Genomic DNA, 21,353 nt, shown 5'->3' on the forward strand with positions numbered 1-21,353 from the left:
CAAAGCTCTTCAGCCTTGGGCTCAGAGGAATAGAGGATGAAGGGAAAAGGGCAGAGTTGGCACAGTCTCTGTGCCAGTGACCATTGTAATTTGGTGTTGGGTCCTTCAGAGTGTGGAGATGGGTCTTTCCTTCCATGGGCAGTTAAGCAGCCTCTTCAAAAATCCCTTTGCTGGAAACCTCTGCACTGCTTTGAGGAGAAAGATGCCTCTTCTCTATAGAATCCCAACAAGGTCTTTCTGCCTGTCCAAGGAGTCCTTTAGAAAGAAAGCCTTCATTACATACACACACACACACACACACACACACACAGAGAGAGAGAGAGAGAGAGAGAGAGAAACAGATAGACAGACAGACACACAGACAGACACACAGACAGACAGACAGACAGAGACAGAGAGAGAGAGGAGATTGTTTGGATGTTTGTCCCCACAAAAACCTCATGCTGCATTGTAATCATCAGTGCTGGAGGTAGGTCCTGGTGGGAGGTCTTTGGATCATGGGGGTGGATCCCTCATGGCTTGGTGCTGTCTTCATGACCGTGAGTTCTCGTCACATCTGGTGATTTAAAAGCATGTGGCACCCTCCCCCTACTCTCTCTCCTTTTGCTCCTGCTTTTGCCAGGTGACATCCCTTCTACCCTTTCACCTTCTGCTATGATTGTAAGCTTCCTGAGGCCTCCCTATAAGCAGAGAAGATGCCAAGACCATGCTTCCTATAAAACCTGCAGAACTTTGACTCAATTAAACCTCTTGTCTTTATAAATTACCCAGTCTCAGGTATTTCTTTATAGCAATGCAAGAATAGCTTAATACAGAGAGAAACAGAAAGAGAAAGATTAAAAAAAGAGAGATACAGAGATACAGGCTGTCCCCCAGAAAACAGGCACTTTTCCCCCATGCAGCTCACCCCCAATACAGCCAAGCCAGCAGCTGTAGCCAGAGAATTTTTCCTCTGATCTTCACCCAGGGGGGTATCCAACAGGAATCTCACATTTCCTACATTTCAGTAACCAAGTGTCAAGCTTTCTGAAGGTTCCCCTGATGCCCCTCTCCCTGGGAGTAAGGTGATGGGAAGCAACACTACTACCCTCTACAAGTGCTATGGTTTGGCTGTGTCCCCACCCAAATCTCATCTTGAATTGTATCTCCCATAATCCCCATGTGTTGTTGGAGGGACCCAGTGGGAGGTAATTGAATCATGGGGGCAGCTTTTTCCAATGCTGTTCTTGTGATAATGAATAAGTCTCATGAGATCTGATGGTTTTATAAAGGGCAGTTCCCCTGCACACACTCTCTTGCCTGCCACCATGTAAGATTGCCTTTGCTCCTTCTTCACCTTCTGCCATGATTGTGAGGCCTCTCCAGCCATGTGGAACTGAGTCCATTAAAACTCTTTTTCTTTATAAATTACCCACTCTCACATATTTCATCACAGCAATATGAAAACAGACTAATACGCCAAGTGAGGGGAAGCAAAATGCACAGTTATTGATAATTCTGTCTCAGCCTGTCATGTGAGCTAGAGGCAGACAGCTGCAAAACCCATTTACACTCTCACTGGCATGCCTTACATCAATAGCCTTACACTTCATTTTAGGGTGGCACTTCACTTGGAAACTAAGGGTGTTTTTCTCACCTTTTAGGGCCTCTCCCAAAACTCTGAGACAACAGGAAGAGATGCACATAAAGATCTGTTATATTAAGATAGACTGGGGCCAAGTATTGGGAATTCTGAATATAATTCTCGTCTTTCTAATACTGCATCTTGAGTGGCAACCTTAATAATCCATATTCTATGTGAATGATCCAAAAGGTAATTCAGATACCTGGATGCATGGACAGATTTTCAGCAACAATCCAGGACCTTCCTTACTAACTCCCTAAATATTTCTGTCCAACTTTCCATGTCCTGACTCTTGATTCTCTCTCCTTTGCACTTGTTAACTGATCTTGAATTCCCTGAGTTATCCTTTCAACATACAATAAGCAATTTAGTTTAGACTCACATTTGCCTGGAAATAATAGAATAATTGCTCCAAGCTCTGGGCCAACTTTATCCAAATATACAGTAAGAAGTTTTTTATGTAGTATGATATCTGATACCCTGTGAAAATATTTCTTTCACCCAGTGTCTAAAAGGCTTATATTAAAAAATTGTTTTATAAATTTGTCTTAAGCATCACTTTTTTTTTTTGGAGATGGAGTCTCACTCTGTCACCCAGGCTGGAGTGCAGTGGTGCAATCTTGGCTCACAGTAACCTCCACCTCCTGGGTTCAAGTGAGTCTCCTGCCTCAGCCTCCCTAGTAGCTGAGATTACAGGCACACACCACCATGCCCAGTTAATTTTTGTATTTTTAGTAGAGACAGGATTTCGTCATGTTGGTCAGGCCAGTCTCAAACTCCTGACCTCAAGCATCACCTTGTTTTAAAATGAGTAATCATGGTGGGTATTTAGCAGAAATACATTCAAGTGCAAGGTCAAGAAGAACAAGTTGTACCACTTTTAATCTACAATTTTGTTTTCACAATTGGTATACATAAATTTAAAAGTAGTTCAGTTATTGATTTAGCTGCAGAATTCTGAATTTTAGATAAACAATAAATAACTTTTTGTATAAGTATATCTGAAATATTTCATGGGACATACTTATACATACACATATACATATAGTTAATCTAAAATTCAAATTTAGCTGGGCATTCTGTATTTTGATTGCTTAATCTGACAACTTTATTTGCTGGAGCTTCCAGCCTGACTGCCCATAAGCAGCTCTCAGATAAAATGAGCTCCTTCTAAAATGCATTATGTATTTAAATGGAAATAATAGATTTGCATAGTGATATGCTGATGATTGACCCCTGCTCAATTCTGAGTTCAAATAATCAATAGCACTTTCTTTCTAGTCTTCCTAAGAAAGAAAAGGAAGATGGAAACCAGATTAGCAAAGATAAGAAAACAGTACGGCAATACATGGTTTTTACTGTAATTTCATCCCAAGGATTTCTAGAAAGCCTCCAAAAATATATAGGGTCACTGAGAATAACTTTGGCTGCAAGTAACAGAAAACGTAGATTCAAACTGGCTTAAATAATAAGGAAATGCAGAATCACCTGTAACTGGAAGCCCAAGAACATAACGATGCCATGAGAGCCTAGGTTGTCTCTACTACTCCCTTCTGCCCTCCTCAGTGGCAGCTCCCTCTGAGAGCTGCTTCCCTTCATCGCAGCAAACATGGCTCCAAGTGACAACCAGAGCAGCATACTTCCCTGGCTATGCTGAGTAACTCTAATCATGAGAACGGCATGTGCTTATCAGCTTAGAAATCAGGGTTTCTTCTCGAGCTGGGGATGGGAAGGAAATCTAAACAAAAATGAGATTTTAAAGAAGTTGAGGAGTTTTAAGCAGGCAACAGTACCTACTAAAATCTATTATTGGTTATTTAACTTCTTATTCAAGTGGGCCATTAATTTGATGAGAAATCTGCCTTTAATGTGTCTATAAGTTTATAAAGCCACTGTAATTTGTTTGTATAACTTGATGACTTAAGTCTTCTTTGGAAACATATACCTAGATTAGAAATATAGGTAAACATTTTAATCATTTTATATACATGGGTTTTACTTTTTTTCTGAGACTTAGAAACATCAACATGTTTAAAGTCATTCCTGAGTCTTTCGTTTATGAAAAATAATAGTAATGATGACACATTAAATTTGAATAGAGTCTTACTTAAAACATTTTTACATTAATGTCATTTGTGTAAATGAGACAGGACAGGTATTACTAAAGACAGGACAGGTATTACTAGCCCCATATTTCTGAGAAGGAAACTGAGATCCACCTTGATATAGACACCTGTCCAAGATGACATTCAATTACATTGGTAAACAGAACAAGAATCTATTTCCTTTTGTCACAGCTTCCTGCTGCATTGAGTGGAAAAATTCTATGCATATTTTTCTCTCAGCACAAGGACCTATGTGTAATTTCTGGTCTATACATAACTTCTGGCCTCAACATGGCAATTCGTAATGGGGTTGGCTATGCTTTTTAAAACTGTAGCTACTTTTGAATTAAAAGTCATTGTGTTACATTTTTAACACCTTAACATTCCCAAATAATGTTGTCAAGAATTAATTTAGCTTCCTTCTCATGCAAAGGAATCCTACACAAAGTTTTACAACAGAGCCTCTTTTTTTCCACTGCCATTAAACAGGTTAGAATCATTTTTATTGTAAATACAGACATACATACACATATATAAACAGATACACAGAGCACAAAATAAACCCTGAACTGATGTAACCCAAGGAAAAAAAAAAAGGAAATGTACTTGTTCACAAAGTTTAAGTCTAGTGGTATCTCAACTTCCGGGGTTCAAAGAAGGATATCAGTTATTGGTATCTCTTTATCCCACAGTTCTGCCGTTCTATACATGAGCTTCTTTCCAAGGCTCTAATTGGTGACATGGCAGCTGCCTTTATTTCCAGAATAAAACCTCAATTCTTAAGTTTAATACAAAGGAGAGTGTGCTTTCTACCAATACTCCCATAAATGCCCCATTGTGTCCCATGGTCTCTGACAGGGCAACATGCCCAATACTAGTTTGAACATGTCCTCTAAAAAGTTGTGTGTCGGAAACTGAAACCCCAGTGCAACAGTGTTAGGAAGTGGGACCTAGTTAGAGGTGACTGGGCTATGAGGGCTTTGTCCTCATCAATGAATTAATGTCATTATTGCAGGAGTGGGTTTGTTATTGCAGAAGTGAGATTTTTATTGAAGGAATGGGTTCCTTACAAAAGGATAAGTTCAGTCTCTGCTGCATTCGGTCACCCTCTCTCACTCTCTCACCTTCCTCCATGGCATGATGCAGTAAGAAGCTCCTTGAAAGACGTCAGCACCTTGTTATTGGACTTTCCAGCCTCCAGAACTATGCGCCAAATAAATTTTTGTTCACCATAAATTACTTAAGCTCAGGTATATGTTATAGTGGCACAAAACAGACTGACACCCATCCCTCAAGGAACCATTGTGAAGAGAATATAGATCTCTGGTCAGACAAGCCAGTTAAATACCTACCGATGGAGCCAGGGTTGCAGTGAACTCCATCCAAGGCAAATAGATTAAGAGTGAATGACAAGTAGTTTTCTAGAAGAGAAACAGAGAAGGATGTTTAAAGAAAAGGGTGATTAGACACTGGGAGGCAAAAATTAATATCTACCACACTCATGAGCAAAAGCAAGAACTTACTCAACATCATGAGAAACTATCTATTGTTTCACTGCCTAAATAGTAATAGCATCTTCTTTTCTCAGGTCCTTTAGGAAACTGTATTATCCATCTTGATTATTCCCTGTGGTGCAACATTTGCACAGGGAATCTGCCCAAGGAACAATCAAGCACAAATTCTGAAGTTTGAGGTCGTGTTTGTCTTCAAAGAATCAGACTGGTATATATTGCAATCTATACCTGGCAGATTAAGAATAATTAACTGGGTGAAGAAATGATTTTACCAACAGGGAGAAATCCTGATCATGGGGTGTTTTGTGGAAAAACTTAAGCAGAAAGAGAAACCAAAAGCAGTAAAACTCAAAGAACAACCAAAAGAGCCATTCAAAGCTGGTTATCACTCAAATGGTTGTGCTGAGAAGTTGCTTTGTCTCTCTTACCGCAATTAACTAACTCCATATTAAATGAAACAATAACAATATTACAGACACCCATTGAGTGGAACTTTGCAGCCTGGTCACCATGGAGATGTTTCAAGTGCCCTCACATGAGCCTGCATTATTACAGTCCATTTTCCAAATGACTCTAGATTTTATCCTACTGAGTAAATTGCTTTCTGTCTCTCCTCTCTCTCTCTCCCCCTGCCCCTCACCTTTTCTTCCTGCCACTATCGAAAAGACAAAAAAAAAAAAAAAGAATAAGTCCTTGCCCCCTGAGGTTTTAGAATCTGTACTAGAGATTAAGCCAATAAGTTTAAAATTCTCAAATAGATGCTTTATAATAGTATAAAGGTAATCGAATGCCAAACCAATATGTAACAAAATATATGTAAGACTGATGCTTTTACATAGAAAACCACTGCATATTGAAAAAAACAATAAAACCTAAATAAACTGAAGAATATACCAGTCTCATGGATTGCATGACTCAAAAATGTAAATATAGCAATTTCTCCACAAATCGATCTGTAGATTCAATGTGATGTATATCAAAATCTAAATCCCAGAAGCTTTTTAAATACAATTTAATTTGTTTAATTTACATGAAAAACAAAGGACCAAGAATAGCCATTAAAATGATGAAAAAGAACAAAATTGGAAGATTTTATACTACAAGATACTGAGACATCATACCAAGACATTCTAAGATTACAATCATTAACAGTGTAATACAAGTGCAAGGATAGAAAAATAGAACACTGAAACAGAATATAGAAATAGATTCCATAGCTACACTAATTCAATTAGTGGCAAAGATGAAATCACAGTGCCATAGGGTAAGAGTGGTATTTTCAATAAACGATGCTGGGTCAATTGGGCATCCATAAAGAAAACATAATGAAGCTTTAATTATAGCTCACATCATGCACAAAAATTAATTACAGATAGGTTGTAGGTGATGATATGAAAGGTAAAATTATATGTATTTCAAAATAAAGGACAATGTCTTCACAATCATGAGGTAAGAAAATACATCTTAAGCAGTACAAAAACACACTAAACATAAAAAATAATTAATAAACTAGATGCTATTAAGAAGATTTTCTCATAAAAAGACAGTAGGGAAAAAATTGAGATGTATACTTTTTGCAGAAGATGCATACCCAGGCCAGGCATGGTGGCTCACAGCTGTAATCCCAGCACTTTGGGAGGCCAAGGCAGCCAGATCACCTGAGGTACAGAGTTCAAGACCAGCCTAACTGACATGGAGAAACCCTGTCTCTACTAAAAATACAAAAATTTAGCCAGGCTTGGTGGCACATGCCTGTAGCAGGAGACAGAGGTTGCTGTGAGCTGAGATTACGCCACTGCACACCAGCCTGGGAGACAGAGTGAGACTCAGTCTCAAAAAAAAAAAAAAAAATGACTCATATCCAGAATATATAGAGACAGATAGCCCAAGAGAATAATGGGCAAAATAATTGAACAAGCACTTCCCAAAAGATGATATCAAAATGGCCAATTTACATATGAAGCAATGCTCAACTTTATGTCATTAAAAAGGCATATTAAAACCAAAATGAAAAACACAGAAAATGCCAAGTGTTGGTGAGGTTGTTGAGTATTCAGAACTCTCATACATGGCTAATGAAAGGACACATTGATACAACCACCTTGAGAAAACTGACTTTATCTACCAAATCTGAACACATGCTTATCCTCTGATGTAAAAATTTCATCCCTAGGTAGATAGCCAACAAAAATGAATATATTCATTCAAAGACATTAACAAGAATAATTATAGGAGCATTATTCACAACTGCCAAAAACTAGAAATGCCCCAAGTATCCATAAATAGCAGAATTTACACAAAGGAAAACTATTATGGTGTTAGTTGTTAGGATGGCATTTATGTTTGTGGGGACAGTGATGAATGAGAGGGTGTATAAGGGAAGGTTTTGAAATGCTAGTAAAAAAATAATGTGTTTTTGTTATGAATGCTGTGGACACATATATTCACTTGGTGAAAATTCACCAGAAATTCATTCATGATCTGTACACTTTTCCATGTATATGTTATACTTCATTAAAGAAGTTTTTGATGCTATAGTTAAAAGAGAGAAGGAGCAATGTATTAGTCCAGTGGTCCCCAACCTTTTTGGCACTAGAGACTGTTTCAGGGAAGACAGTTTTTCTACAAACAGGTTCAGGGTGATGGTTTCAGGGTGATTCAAGCTCATTGCATTTATTATTAGATTCTCAAAAAAATCATGCAACTTAGATCCCTTGCATGCATGATTCACAAGAGCATTCAGGCTCCTGTGAGAAGCTAATGCCACTGCTGATCTGATGAAGGCAGAGCTCAGCTTTACTCACTCACCTGCTGCTCACCTCTTGCTGTGTGACCTGGTTCCTAAGAGGCCACAGGCCTGTATCCATCCATGCTCTGAGGTGGGGATCCCTGTATTAGTGTATTCTCACACTACTGTAAAGAAATAGCCGAGACTGGGTAATTTATACAGAAAAGAAATTTAACTGGATCATGGTTCTGCAGGCTGTACAGGAAGCATGACGCTGACATCAGCTCAGCTTCTGAGGAGTCCTCAGGAAACTTACAATCATGGTAGAAGGTGAAGGGTGAACAGGTATGTCACATGACAGAGCAGGAGCAAGAGAGAAAGGAGGAGTTACACATTTTTTTTTGGGGGGGGGATGGAGTTTCACTCTTGTTACCCAGGCTGGAGTGCAATGGCGTGATCTCGGCTCACTGCAACCTCTGCCTCCTGGGTTCAGGCAATTCTCCTGCCCCAGCCTCCTGAGTAGCTGGGATTACAGGCACGCGCCACCATGCCCAGCTAATTTTTTGTATTTTTAGTAGAGACGGGGTTTCACCATGTTGACCAGGATGGTCTCGATCTCTTGACCTCGTGATCCACCCACCTCGGCCTCCCAAAGTGCTGGGATTACAGGCTTGAGCCACCGCGCCTGGCCCACACATTTTTAAATGACCAGATCTCGTGAGAACTCACCCATTATCATGAGGACAGTACGAATGAGGATGGTGCTAAATCATTCATGAGAAATGTGCCCCCATGATCCAATCATCTCCCATGATGCCCCACCTCCAACACTGAGGATTAAAATTGAACATGAGATTTGGGTTGGGGACACAGGTCCAAACCATATCAAACAAAAAGAGAGAAGTGTTTGCAAATGCTCAGAAAACAAACGAATTGAAACAAGTTCAATGTTGGCCACTTGTATCTGTCAATTGAACATCACTTCATGTGACATGCTAAGCAGGGAGCAGCCCCATCCTGAGGCAATTTCACCATCAGTACCAGATGTGATGGTGCCCATGGATACAAAATTTCATCATTCTCTCTCAGGGTTTGAGGAAACACAAGAAAATGTTTTCATAGTCTGATAAAAGATGCCAATTCTACTAACATACTGGTTTGGGTTTAGCAGGGCCTATCTACATGCCTGCCCTTGGTGACATCATCCAATGTCCTGGTTTCAAGGGACATCTAAATGCCAATGACTCTAAAATGTATAAACCCAGCTCAGAACTCTCCTACACTTCAGACTTATATAGGTTGAACTACCCAAAATCGCCATTTCCATAGGTCAGAAATGAGTGACTTCATTTAGTTCAGCTCGTAAGTCAATTGCCTAATTGATATTTCTAATGAGCATCTCTAATATAACTTATCCAAAATCAAATCTCCACTATTGTGGTTTCCCATCTCAATACCTGCCAATTCCATCCTTCCTTCACTCTAGACAAAAAACCTTAGAGTAATCATTGACTCCTTTCTCTCTTAGATTATACATCTCATCCATTAACAAATCAACCCTGTATGGCCTACCTGCTAAATATATCCAGAATAAGACAACTTCTCACAAACTTCATGTTATTACCTCTGTCTAAGCCACTAGCATTGATTGTAAGACTTTTTGCAATAATTCTGTCCATGTGCTTCCTCTTCTCCCAGCCCCAATTTAGTTCCTCCCAGTAGCCAGAGAGATTCTTTAAAATGCTAAGTCAGATTGTGTCTCTCTTCTGCTTAAAATTTTCCACTGGTTGCCCATCTCACAAAGAGTAAAAGCCAAAGTCCTACAATTGCCTGCAAAGGCCTATGCCATTTGTCATATGCAATAAATATTTGGTAAACATCAAAGACCCAGGCTCTCCAGCTCCCTACTCCACCATCCTTCAGGTAAGACCCATATCCCCAGGGTCCAAGATGGCTACTCAAATCTAGACTTCACACCCACATTCTAAGCAGCAGTGTTGAAAAAGTAGGAAGAAGGAATGCCCTCTTTTTCCTAAGGAGATTCCCAAAAGTTCCACACATTATTTCTGTTTACCTCCAGACTTAAGCCAGGGTTTCTCAACGTTAGCATTATGGACATAATAATTCTATGCTGTGGTGAGCTGGCTTTTGAACCATAGGATGTTTAGCAGAGTCCCCACTAGCATTCCGCCCAACACCAGTAGAACAAAACACCCCACCACTAGTTGTGACACTTTAAACTGTGTACAGGCATTGCCAGATGTGCCAAGGGGTAAGAGAGGGCTATCTGCTAGTTGGGAACCATTAACTTAAGCTAGTAGAGACGTGGTAAATATCAGGATGGTGATATCACACAGCAAAGTGAGCACTCTATATTTTGATATACGAAAGAATGGATGTTTGGTAAGCAAGTAGCAGTCTCAATTAAGAAAAAAAAAATACTCCTCCCTAGGGTCAAGCACTGTTGCCAGTTTTTGGAGATTATTTCAGAGATATTTAATATGTACAAAAATAAATATTTTTTATTTATTTACTTGGTCATATATTACATGAAGTATAGCCTCTCTATTATTCATACTCATCAATGCCTTGCTTTCTTTTTACTTAACAAGGCAGTTTTTCCTGGGATATAATATGACCTTTCTATCTATAGATGCAAATTTTCTTTTATTTCTGAAAAGCTTTCTTAAATTATATCTTTAAATATTGATTCCGTTTTCTTATTTAGGTTACCTTCGTCATTAACACCAATTATGGGTATTTTGGACTTCCTGTGCCTGTCTTTGGTATGCTATTTTTGTCCTAGTCTTTTTAAAAATGCTCATGTGAATTTACATTTTGCTTGCCCTTATCTTATTTTCAACCGTGTCTATCATTTTCAGGGCTGCATTCATTCCTTTGTTGAACTGGTTTTTCTTCCCCAAGAGCCCTGAGCTCTAATTGCTCATGCAGCTTCTCCTTCTGATATTTCATCTTTTGATTCTTGTTTTCTAGTGGCAAGTACTTTATTATGTTATCTTTTACTAATGGTAATATGTCTAATCATAATTTTTATTTCTCCATGGCAACATTTTTCTGATGACTATACTTTAGCTGCTATTGGATTTTTTTAAATTTATTTTCTTCCTTTTTTCTTCTAGTGTCTTTCTTCCTGTGGTCTTTCCATTTCCATTGTCATTCATGAGTGAGATGAGTCTTTAGACTAAGTATTTGTAGGAAACACCTAGGGTGCACACCAAGGACCATGTGTCCAACTAGAAAGAGTTCTCTCTTTTCATAAAACTGTAAGTGGAATTAATTTTTTTAGACTTTTCTTCCTGACAGTCAACAGTAACCAGTAGCCATCTGGTCTTTTCACAATATAGATTCTCTCTTCCACCCTGCCTCATCCGCAGTTTGCTTCCTGACAATATGTGTGATTTCTGATTCAAGCCTGTCTGCCATCATCTTTAACAGTAAGGCCTAACAAAGTTTCTGTAACTAGTCCTCACACACTCCCACTGTTTCAAACAAGCATAAGACCAAGGTCACTAGTTGCCACTAACATTCATTATCTTTTCTTTTTCTATCAGAACTGCTATATTATTGGCTGTAGCAATATAAATAGCTTTAAAAATTACTTTTCCTTTTCCTCTATTATTTTACCGTTCTATGTGACCATGTAGCCAGATTCTTAGTGGATAACGTTGTGGGGAAATTCTGGAACGTCTCTATTAATAGAGTACGGAAAGCCAGAGAAAGATCCTGTTTCCCTTACCACTGCCTAGAATATGTATTTGATGGCTGATGCTCTAGTAAACTCTTAGATCAGGAGATTACTATAAAGATGAAAGCCACACGCCAGAATGGTGAGGCCAAAAAGCAGAAAATCTGATCTTTTGGTGGAGCCGAAAAGCAGAAATAATGAGGCCAAAAAGCAAAAAACTTGATCTCTTGATAACATTGGAACCACTAACCAGCTATGGACTACAGACCTCTAGTCTTCTATGAGAGAGAGACAAACTTGTTATTTTAGATGTTCCGTTAGATGCACTTGAATTTAATTCCAACTGAAACAACAAAACTTCACCCCTAAGGGTATGTTATGAACTTTGAAGAACTATTTTATAAGTCTTGTCTGAGATCAGCACCTGTTGACGTATTCTCTTGATAGCAGAATCGTGATTTGACTTCTATTGTTTTTGACATCCCTTCCTCAAATGATGGTTCAGAGTTACATATGTCTCCTAATGTTCTTTTAATATGGAACTTGCATTTTCTATTTTTTTCTTCTTTTTACTTAAATCTAAAAGTAAATAGTAGAAATGCGTCCTTATTCCACTATTTTAAGACTGGAAAGAGGAGGGTTTGGAGTTTTTTAAGAATAGAAAAGAAATAGTTTGGAAACTGCAAATGGAAATATGAAAGACACATCCTTTCTCTACTTCCAGGCTCTGATTTATGGGAGATGTAAGCATCACATAAGAAGTCTGCAGAGCAAGTGATATCATCAGGGGACAGCTTGTTTCTTTTAGAGTAAAAAGACAGCACTCAAAAATGTTGAGGATATAGAAGCATTAGCTCATGGTAACCTGAGAGTTTCAAAAGCATAATAGAAGGAAAGGTTTGAAAAGGCATGGAAGTATGCAGGCTGGCTCAGAACCACATAGTCATTAAGGGCCATGAAAATAACAGGTGACCTGCGATACTGGGCTTTTGTAGTGAATGAGTAAAACAGACAGATGTCCCAATAGCCTCCAGAGGAAGGCAGGTTCATTCTTTCATACTACATTTGAGATAACAATAGATCAGACATATGATTAGATGGAAGGAAGACAGATAGATAGATAGATAGATAGATAAGCAATAGAAATGTGATTTGGATCCAAGTTCTTATATGCACAAATACTACTGTCTTCTAATGTCCTGCCATCTTTTTTTGTTTGTTTGTTTGTTTGTTTTTGAGATGGCATCTTGCTCTGTTGCCCAGGCTGGAGTACAGTGGGCATGATCTCGGCTCACTGCAAACTCCGCCTCCCAGGTTCAAGTGATTCTCCTGCCTCGGCCTCCTGAGTAGTTGGGACGATAGGCACCCACCACCACACTCAGCTAATTTTTGTATTTTTAGTAGAGTCAGGGTTTCACCATGTTGCCCAGGATTGTCTCAATCTCCTGACCTCATGATCCACCCACCATGGCCTCCCAAAATCCTGGGATTACAGGTGTGAGCCACCACGCCCAGCCAGGTCCTGCCACCTCTTTAGGTTCTTGCTGTTATAACAGCTTCAGTCTTTCATCCCCTAAAATTTACAAAAACCTTCCCTCCACTTCCTACCATTGAGCTCAAGGCATTTAACATAATTGCACTGATTAGATAACACTTGTAAAAACCATAAGCCAGAAAGAAAAGTGTTTTGTAGGTAACCTCTGCTTTCCACCTTGATGCAAACTCTCCTGAGGGAAGAAAACTTTGAGTCTGGACTCCTGCTTCAATGGAGAAATGAAATAAGAAAATACAGGGGAAAGCACAAATTACGATGTCAAATATTATTGTATTCTCAAAACAGTCTCTTCCCTCTCAGTCTCCATACAAGCATAATCCCTCCTTTCCCTTCTATAACAACAGCTAAACCCTGCTTTTCATGTTGGCAGAGTAGCAGGTGTCTTCTTGGTGAAAAGCGGACTTCAGGAATTCTCTATACCTGGACATATATCCCTTCCTCTGGTTTCTCATAGATTCCTTTTGACTTTCATTCTTTGAGAGAACAGTTCTGCCAATGCTTTTCAATGAAAGCCTCATCCAACTTTAAAATATAAAATATATAAAACGTGCTGCTTCCGTGGCTGAAGTGGAGGCATGCACTGCATTCTCAGCCACCACTGGGTGCTGCCATCCTCACCTTATGCTCCCTGCCACACACACACAGTCATCCCTCCTAAAATTCCTAGGTTAACCACCTCATGCTGGTCTAGCCAGGACTTACCAGGTTTTGGCACTGTGTGTCCACACTCTGGAAATCCCCAGTTCCACATACACTGAGATGGTCAGTCACCCACACACCACACAACCCTAAACACACATCCATAACGGTCTGAAAATCACTGATTTAGAAACACTGCATTGCCCCATCAATACAGGGCACATGTTAAGTGACTACTGGTAACTGCAGATTAGTATAAATTAGTTTATCAGCAAACTTTCCAAGTGGAGGCAGGTGGAAAAGGGGATTTGAGGAAGAGAAAGAAGAGCATGACCACTTTCATAGTATGCCCTGTTGGTGTGCTCATCAGGTTCATTCACAAAGTTCTAGCCCCCAAGACTCTGCAGGGATGCACTAACTGAACACCTCTGTAATTTAAGTGGTACCTGGAGCCATGCCTCCTTCAACAGGAAGAAATGGGAGAAGGCTGGGACAAGAGTGCTCCCTACTGCTATACCCACTCTATCCCTAAGCAGTGTCTTCTCTCCCCATATTAGAAAACACATAATCAGGGCTGCAGAGCAGACTGAAACTAAGGCCCAAGCAGAGAGCAAGCCTCAGACCTTCACTTCATTAGAATAGTGCTCTAACCGAACTAAGCAGCCTTAGAGAAGCCTGCATAATTGACTTGGAAACATTTTCAGGCACAGGAGTCTCTCACAGCAGCTGGAATCAAGGCCCAAACCAGAGAATGAACGCCCAGAAGAGAAAGCGACTGTTCAAAGATACTCAGATGATCCGCTGTGCTGGCAAAGTTGTCCAGATGCTCATGCAGCTTTAATTAAGCCCAATTCCAATTAATCTGTGACCTTATTCAAACCAACTGTTTCCCCGTGCCCGAATGCCTCTCCAGATTCAGATGCCCTTTCCCTCCAAGTAGAATGCAAAGATTTGTTTTCTTATTAAGTTTAATTGAAAGATGGCTGAACCGTGGGTCTCTCATAAACAGGGAATTCCCTGCTACCAATAGGACTTGCATAACAGAGAGGTGTCAAAGATGTGGCAGAGACATAATTCAGCTTCTACAACCAACATTGATAAAAGGCTGGTTTCAGCCTATCTGCTCCATCAACAGCCCATCAGACACTTGCCAAATCAAAAGCAGCACATTGTGTTTAGAATGGACACAATCAGGGAGGCAGCAAGGACACTGTGGAAAGGCAGATTGAGACCATGAAGGCAAGTAAGAGAGGAGCAATCCAAAGAAGGAAGAAGCAGTGAAAGGGTTAAATCTACCTGCTGCCCTCCACACCAGAGCATCAGGGACCTTGTGTGCTACAAAGGGCTTCCAGGTGTCCCAGATGTTGAGTCCCTCACTCGGGCTGTGAGCAATCTTCTTCATTTCCCCAATATGCTATAGGAATGTGATCATCATTATGTGTGCTATGTTAAATTATGTTAAAAATGTCGGGAAGCACTGTTATAAACCATTACCTCTCTGTCTCTGATTCCTGCCTCCTAAAAACTGCATCTGTTCTCTCTCTCTCTCTCTCTCTCTCTCTCTCTCTCTTATATATATATTATATATATAAAACTTTAAATTCTGGGGTACATGCGTAGAACATGCAGGTTTGTCACACAGGTATACACGTGCCATGGTGGTTTGCTGCACCAATCACCCCGTCATCTACACTATGTATTTCTCCTAGTGTTATCCTCCCCATTCCCCCCCACCCCCTGCTATCCCTCCCTAGCTGCCCCCCTCAATAGGCCGCAGTGTGTGATGTTCCCCTCCCTGTGTCCATGTGTTTTCATTGTTCAACACCCACTTATGAGTGAGAACATGTGGTGTTTGGTTTTCTGTTTCTAGCAGAACAAATACCCTCATCAACCAATGGGGTATAGAAAATGCGGGCAGCACTGAGGCCTCACCATACCTAAAGATACTCTGAGCGGATAGAAGTATGCGTCACTCTCCCAAAAATCTTCTAATCATAACACTTACATGGCTTCCTGTTTTCCTTAGAGTAAAGATCAAAGTCCTTACCAGGGCTTACTGGGCCATCTAGAGTCCGATTTCTTGCGGCAGTAAGGAGTCTTAGTTGCTCACAAAGGAGCCCACTCCACCTGGACCGAGCACCGTGTCTCATCCTTCACTTCATCTGATCCTCTCATACTCCATCAGAAAGGTGATTTCCTTCCTATTTCACCAAGTTGATAGTCAGTCCAGCCTGTGTAGGCACCTGGCTCTGGGATCCATCCAGCTGGAAAGAGGGGGGCATATAGGAGGCTATGGTTGGCATTTTCCAGATGCTATTCTGAGAAGGATGGAACTATGCAACTGCTTTGTGAAGAAGCATTGTTCTTGCCTGTCAAAAGGAGTATTTGCCTCATAGTCCTTCAGGGTATGTATCATAGGGTAGTTAGCCCTTTCGGGAACTTTTCTCTAACTGTTGGCAGGAGAAAAGTTTACCTCTCTGCAAAATTGGGAACTGCAAATTTGTCTCATTTGTTGTTTTTTTCCTCTACTTTCTCCTGATGCTGGTTTGTGCCCATTTCCAGTCCCAGACACCTGATGTAAATCCAATTCCCAAGAAGCTGTTTGCTTAGGGAGTTCTCAAAAGCATCATGGCTGAGCTTCTTTAGGTGTCAGCCTTCTCGGGATTATGTAAATATCGTAAGGTTTGCCAAATATTAAAGGTGTTCGAAGTTAAAATAAATAAATGGCTAAGAATAAAAATTGGGGCATAGTACCTGAGGAAAAGAAAAAAACTGTTCTGGCATAAAGTCTTGATCAGTGCCTCAGATTAATTTCAAAGGTGGGTCAACACTTTCATGTACATTGCTGCACTGTCCACTTCCCTAGAGGACCCAACACTGAGTGTAGCTACTAGCAAAGAGGAGAGAGAGACTGTACTAGGCACATGCCAGGAGTTTAATTACTACATGGTTATTTAGCAGAGATGGAGACATTTGCAAGCAATGCATGACAGCAAAAGGAAAGGGAAGGTGAGGCATTTCAGAACAACTGCCCAGAACTACATAGGGCACTAGTGGATTTTGTGAGCAGCTGAGGATTTGAGCTTTGCTGGCTCAGCCTGGCTTAGAGTGCTGAGGCAGAAAAGAAACTGGCTCTAGAGGCCGTCCTCCAAGGATCTTGAATGTTTCATTTTTCTTTTAGGGATTTTATACCTAGACATTGAAGATACAGTGTGAAAATGAGACTCTGCCATTTTAACAAGGTCCTTTTAAATCCAGAAAGAACAGCCCCATCGATCAAGAAATTATTCTCATTAGTCACTTTCTAGCCTATTGCCTCGGGATTACGGTGGGCTGCCAGCAGAGATATAGGACCACAATTAATAAAACATTATCACAGATACAGGCTGCAACCACGAAAGACACCATTAATATTCACACACAAGCATGTACACGTGCCCTTCCCCTCAGCATCTTCAGACTCCCATTACAATAACCCTCCATTACTCAAAACTAATTCAAAGGAGAAGCAAGGCCTATGACCGACTAGTGTGTGCGTGAAATCATTTTCGTAGCACTTTCATGGGAAAGTGACCCAGAAGACATGGGCTGAATATGATAAACAGGAAGTAGCATAATGTATAAAGAACTCTAGAATCAGACAGAACTGGGTCTGAATTGGGCTTCACCATTTAGTAACTGTGTGACCTTGGGTGAGTTGCTTAGCTTCTCTGGGTCCTGGTTTTCTAATCACTGGAACGGGCATAAAGATATTTATTTTGCATGGTTGTTGTAAAGGTTTGAGAAAATGTGTTTAAAACATATATCCCAGTGTGTGACACTTAACTAGTAGCAATTGTTGCTGATAATAAGTCAGCATATCTGTGCTCTCTCCGTCACCTTCTCCCCATCTCTCTCTCTCTCTCTCAACTTGTACCTACCATAACCACACTGCTATGTTTTTGCTTTGGATGCCTACATGACCAGTCAGTCTCTCAAAAAGAATTTATCAACTAAGACCAGGTGCTGAGCAATAAATTAGGTCATGTTCCAACACCATTATTACTGTTGTCAGCAATAACTGATTTCAGCTTTCTGACATAAATTTGGCTATTTTGTGTCCTGCTAACATCAGGGAGCAATCTTACATTGGGGACCCTTCCCTCCCTAATGGAAACATTTGGAGGAAGTGGGAGGAAATTGCTATAAAGTGGGCATAGAAGAGAACAGCTGGAAGTGGCCTCCCTAATTGGCAGTTTCTCGTGTTATGACAGGTTGGAGGCAGACTATGACAGCAAAAGGGGTACACAGAGGGACAGTGTAGCAGACAACACTTCCTGGAATGGAAGCTTCTGCAGGCTCCCAGATGTAGCTGCTGCCCTTAACCTGCATGTTTATAGTGGCTCCAAAGTCCCCTTCCTGGGGACTCCCAGGGACATATATCATTGTCAGTTTAGCTGCCAAGTCCAGCTCCAGAGAGGCACCTGGAAAAGGCAGGACAGCTAATGAGAGCAAGGCAATCAAGAAGAAAAGACAGCTGGGCTGGGGGCCAAGGGGCCTAGTGTCTGGCTCCCATCCTGCCACCACGTGAACTTTGGCAAGCCTTCCTTCCACTAAGGGTCTCAGTTTCCCATCAGCAAAAAGGCTGTCACGAGCCCTTCTTCCCACAAAAGGAATGTTGTCAATAAAAGCAACAAAACGTACTTGCTCTATTTATCTGTATTTTCTGCTTTTTCTGCATATACACATATCATTTGTGGGAATGTCTATTGTCTACTTCTTTTTTTATTTATTATTATACTTTAAGTTCTGTGGTACATGTGCAGAACGTGCAGGTGTGTTACATAGGTATACACGTGCCATGGTGGTTTTCTGCATCCATCATCCTGTCATTTACATTAGGTATTTCTCCTATTTTCTATGTAAGTGTGTGTGTGTGTGTGTGTGTGTGTGTGTATAGACACACACCTAAGAGGTACAAAAGTAACATTAGATTATTTACTTATTTAATAATTTATTTTATTTATTTCTACACACAGGAGGCAGAAAAAAATATTAGCTTATTTATTATTTTTCTACCTCTTATGTACACACACATATAGTGTGTTTGTAGTCATTTGTTATGGCAGTCATAGAAAACCAAAACAGAACTCTAATAGTACACACATGCTTAAGAGGTAGAAAAACAATAAGAAAATAAGCTAATACTTACTGGACATTTCTTACATGCCAAGGACTGTGATAAATACTTTATCTCATGAGAAGGAGCCAATGGGACACACCTGCTGTTTGCTACCCAGCATCCCTTCCCTCTCTCTTGATAAGGCTCTAAATTTCCCATGAAAAGCCACCCCTCATTGCCATTTGCCCTCATGTGCTTTTGTGGCATTGACCTCAACCTAGCTCCAGGAGTGGATCTTGATTGGCTTAACCAATGAGTACACACACTCTGTTCCTCACCACGGTGATTGGTTGGTTCTCTAATTGGGCTGACAAGACCTCAGCAGTACAGTCAGAAGAAACCTCAGTAATTCACCTTGAATGTTGAGATGATCTCTTTCATTCCTGCAGAGTTTGAACATGGAGCACATGGCCCCATTACGTGCCAGCAGACCCTCTGGGCACATCAGAGAACATCCTTCCAAGTGGAGAGCCATTAATGAGCACATAGAGTATAGAAGTAAAGAACGAGAAAATGAGTTTAAGGTGTTAGACCAAATACTGCCTTAAGTTACCATTGCTCCTTGACTTTATTGCTCAAATAATTTGAATTGGGTATTTTAGTTTTATGCAACCAAAAGCATCCTTATTGATGTAAGCAAGTGTTATTATCCATACCATTTTATAGATTAGAAAACTGAAGTTCAGTGGAGCTAATCCAGTTGCCCTAAGTCACACAGTAAGTTTGAAGTAGAAATATCATTTGAACCCAGGTCCAACTGGGTTAAAAACCCAAGCTTCTTAAGCAATATATTTTGCTACTGTAGGTAGTGAAAACTGGAAATACCTTGAAAATGAGAACAATCCACAAAACGCAACCTTTTATTATTTCAAGAGCAAATTTAGAATCATCTCAAACCCCAATTGAAATGGTCTCGCTTTGTTGCCTAGGCTGGAGTGCAGTGGTGCGATCACGGCTCACTGCAGCCTCAAACTCTATTGGTCAAGCGATCCTCCCACCTCAGCCTCCCAAGTAACTAGGATTTTACCCCTGTGCCTGGCTAATTTTTTTTTTCTTTTCTTGTAGAGATAGTCTCACTTTGATACACAAACTGGCCTCGAACTCCTGGGCTCAAGCCATCCTCCCAACTTAGCCTCCCAACGTGTTAGTATTACAGGCATGAGCCACCATGCCTGGCCTAAATTTTGAGCCACTGAGCTTGTAGTCATTTGTTATGGCAGTCATAGAAAACAAATACACAACTCTAAAAGCAAAGATTAAGTAAAAAAAAAAAATTCTTATTTTACAAATCTGATAAAGGAAAGCAAACTGAGATCTTTATCTGCACATAGGATGAAAAGGAGGTGAAGATCAGCAGCGTTCTTTTTTGTAGCAAAGTGACATGAGGAAGAATTGGGCCAAAAAGTTCAGAATAATCTAAATTAGATACAAGGAGGAATTTGCTACCAAAGTCGGTAAGAACTGAAATGCACTTCCAAAGGTAACTGTGCAAAAATCTCTTGATGAGCTTTCTGAAGGAGAACACTGGAAGACAACAATTAGACAAGAATTTAATTCAATTTGCTGGAAAACACAACAATAATGACTTAGGATGTCAAGCTGAGGAGCCAGGGATGCCTGTTGTTTGAGCAGATGCATTTCTAGCACAGGCATGGAGTCTAACAGCTTAGAGTTTGTGAGCTGTCCAGGGTGGCTTCATGCAGACACAAGGGGAAGTGTCACCTCTGAGTAGATGTATCACCTACCAGTAGAAGGGGAGCTGTAGCATTGTTTGGGGGGTTCATTCATAACTTTCTCAGAGATAAGAGTCTAGCCATGGATCAAGACCAGGCAGTTCAGGGTGAGCTCATAAACAGTATTATATAATGGTCAAGCAAATGGGCTCTGAAGTCAGAAAGTCCTGAATTCTGCCATTTACTCACGGTGTGGCCTTAAGCAACTTAGCATCTAAGTGCTTCAGCCTCTTCATCAGCAAATAATAAGTCATTATCCCATTAGGCACTTGTGAAGATTAAATGACATATTATATATAAAGAATAAGGGGCAGGGTGCAGTGGCGTATGCCTGTAATCCCAGACTTTTGGTAGGTTGAGGCAGGCAGATCACCTGAGGTTGGGAGTTCAAGGCCAGCCTGACCAAAATGGGGAAAGCCTTTCTCTACTAAAAATACAAAATTAGCCGGGTGTGGTGATGCACGCCTGTAATCCCAGCTACTCAGGAGGCTGAGGCTGGAGAATTGCTTGAACCCAGGAGGTGGAGGTTGCAGTGAGCCAAGATCAAACCATTGCACTCCAGCCTGGGCAACAAGAGCAAGCTTCCAT

The 21,353-nt window shown here is 40.5% G+C and overlaps 1 long non-coding RNA gene across 1 annotated transcript in view; it reads right to left on the reverse strand.

Moving 5' to 3' along the window:
• Positions 1–3,126: 3,126 nt before the first annotated feature.
• LOC119471613 overlaps positions 3,127–21,353 on the reverse strand; it is a 55,714-nt gene continuing 37,487 nt past the window's right edge. The window contains exons 2-3 of the long non-coding RNA XR_005200675.1: positions 5,082–5,150; positions 3,127–3,362 (exon numbers count right to left, since the gene is read on the reverse strand). This is a non-coding gene — a long non-coding RNA (uncharacterized LOC119471613). The remainder of the gene's footprint in view (positions 3,363–5,081; positions 5,151–21,353) is intronic.

This window comes from Cebus imitator, unplaced genomic scaffold (genome assembly GCF_001604975.1).
Source record: "Cebus imitator isolate Cc_AM_T3 unplaced genomic scaffold, Cebus_imitator-1.0 Scaffold66, whole genome shotgun sequence".
Lineage (NCBI taxonomy): Eukaryota > Metazoa > Chordata > Mammalia > Primates > Cebidae > Cebus > Cebus imitator.